This window comes from Meleagris gallopavo, chromosome 10, assembly GCF_000146605.3.
Source record: "Meleagris gallopavo isolate NT-WF06-2002-E0010 breed Aviagen turkey brand Nicholas breeding stock chromosome 10, Turkey_5.1, whole genome shotgun sequence".
Taxonomy (NCBI): domain Eukaryota; kingdom Metazoa; phylum Chordata; class Aves; order Galliformes; family Phasianidae; genus Meleagris; species Meleagris gallopavo.
In genome coordinates, this window is record NC_015020.2 from 28,675,646 (window position 1) to 28,678,578 (window position 2,933).

Sequence of the window (2,933 nt, forward strand, 5' to 3'; positions counted from 1 at the left end):
CACCTCACGCGATGGCACAATATTCCTTCCCCTGTAGAGGAATCAGCCATGCAGTGAGCTGTGAGATGTGCTCCATAGCAGGCAACAGCAGCCACCAGCCACGTGCCTTAGTATGAGCAAGGCAGTGTTGAACCCAAATGCTGCCAGGAAACTGTCATTAAAGAAAATACTTCTCTTTCTAAGTATAAACTGAGCTATCAGAAAGAGGAGAACTGAAGACTAAATAGTTGAACAGTTACAGAATAACATTTCTCAAGGCTTTTTGTTCAAAATCATAAACACAAGTAACATAAGGTATTCTTACTTTCTCTCACTAGCTTGAAACTAACTTGGAATTAGATAAGATCCACTCTTCCTCAGTGCACTGCACCTCCTTGACTACTTAATGAAGAAAATAAGCTATTATGAGTTGTCCAAGCCCAGAGCCCCATGGGCTGAGCTCTGACACAGGGTGAATGCTCTATGGCAATCTGTTTGCCTCAGCAGTTCTCATCTCTTTGGAGAAGAGAGAGCAGAGCAGGACTACAGTATGCACAGAAGGGTTACACCAGTCCCTTCACACAGACTTTACTTAATCTGTTATATTTTAGAACCTTCATATGTACTGACCCTTCAGTCAGATAGCCGTACTCTACTAAACAGCATTTTGTTGTTTTTTTTGCTCAAGGATGTTTAAACTCAGGCCAGTAACATGTATTTTTACAGTGTTTTCATTTGTAATAAAGCATTCATAAATTTCCTGTGCAAAAGCTGTGTTTTGCTAACTCACGAGAAACACTACACTCCAGAAAAGGCAGCTGCAAACAAGAGGGGAGATGATGCATTCCAACTTCCCTTTAGAATCACACTAATATTGCACCTGGAGAGCCCTTTTCTTCCTGTCATTGTTTTCACTGTGGCTTATGGGAGATCTGCCATTGACTTTCATAGGATCAGACTGTAGTCTGTCATCTTTAATCCAATACTTTTCCCTTTAATCTGCTTGTTTATACAAGAGAAACTTTTGCCAGTCAACCGCTCCAGATAAGTCAAAGGTAGTGAAGAAATGCAGTGAGGGAAGAAAAAAGGAACTTTCATGCTCAATAAGTAGAATAGGAATTTAGTAGCAGCAAAGAGCCATTAGTACGAGAAGTAATTCTGCTCACTGTAAAACACAGAGGCATGACACTAATTAACTATGATCAAACTGGAATGTACAGTACAACAAATACAAGCAGCTCGTAAAGTCAAATGTCTTCTCTCAGAAATTATTTACAAATTGTTAAAATCACTGGAAAAAAACTTCATCAGAGAGACTGATCAGTGGTTTTACATTAGCTTCTCCACACAATGATGATATACAATAACAATACACCCTGTACAGCGTTAAAAGCTGCAGCATGCCATGTCACGCCTGTCTCTGGTGAAACACCACTTTAGGTCCTGCTCCAATACAAAGGCCGCTCTAGCAACCCAGCCCCTAAAAGAGCAAATTCATTTCTCTTAATGGCAAAAAAAAGGTGACCCGCTCATGGTACACACCCCACACGTCTTTCCCCCAGGAGAAGCTACTCTGCTCACACTGGCTTTGCTTTTTAAACAAAGCTCCCACCAGCAGGATGCTGTCTGTGATGGCTTGAGCCCAGCAATCCTAAAGAAATGCTTAGTTCACGTACTGTCCAAGATGCAAGGAAGAAAAGACAAACATGTCCCTCTACAGCAGAACACGAGCAGTGAATTCACAATCCATCTCCTTACTAACACAGCCAGGGCTTGGGAGTAGGCCCAGCCCAAGAAAGCCCAAGCACACACCTTTGCCTAGTGTTCAGGCCATGCGGTAGACACAGCTCTTCTTGCTTCCATCACCAAGGAGCAGCTTTCTTCTCTGTCCCATTCCAATTTGTTGGTGCCCTCTTGCTGAGGCAAATGGATACCTGTGTCTGACTCCATTGATTGTTCCAGTTATAAAACCCAAACATAACGAAAGTTAGCAAAGCCTGAGGTTGGCACTGGATACTGAGAACTGGCCAATTTTTCCAATAAAATTAAGAGCAATAGCAGTATGAGTGCAAAAAAGCCCTTCTGGAGTGTCTAATGCGCCACATAGATATTTCCAATCCATCTGGGAGGATATCTGGACTCCAGATTTAAACCTCATTTGGAAGTCACGCCTGTCCTGTCTTATAAAGCAAACCACAGTTATATTGCCTAACAAGTATTAAAATGCATATTTCACAGTCTGATCTCTTATACACTCAACTTTTCATTTCTAGTACTTCTCAATAACATAATTAATGAACTTTGGACTTTGCTGTAGTAATCAAGGAAAATGACCACACAACTATAGCACTCCAGTATTGTTTAAAAAAAAAAAAATTGCCAGAAAAATGATGCAGGTTTAAACATGGGCTGCACTCAAGTCCTAACTCTGCCTTTGTGGCTCTGTAATCTGATTTTGCAAAGCATTGGGGACTTCTGTGCCTTATTTTCTGCATCAGAATGATATGACTACTTTCTTATGAAAAATAATTTTTCCATTAGATCTCATAACCACAAGTATATTTTATTGCTAGACTGAAGATTTTCATTTTCAGATTCATACAATAGTATAATAATGATACATGTGGAAAAAAAAAATCAAAACAATGTACTTCATTTGTTCATGGTCAGTTTTGGTTAAATGTAAGTAGATTAATCATAAAAGCATAGAACTGGATCCTGCTATTACAGTGGAACAGGCAAAAGGCTGCTGGAGCCTAGACAAAGGCAACCAATCTTTTGTCCATCAGACCGGGCTCTTTTGATTCACTAATTTTGAATGACACAGCGACTCTCAGCAAAGCATGGCTGTTGTGCTCCAGAGAAAGGAGCTGCGGTGTGAGAGGAAAGGATAAAGCCACTAATATCAGACCCCTCCTGGAAACGAAATGCCTGCGCCCCAGTACGAGCATTAA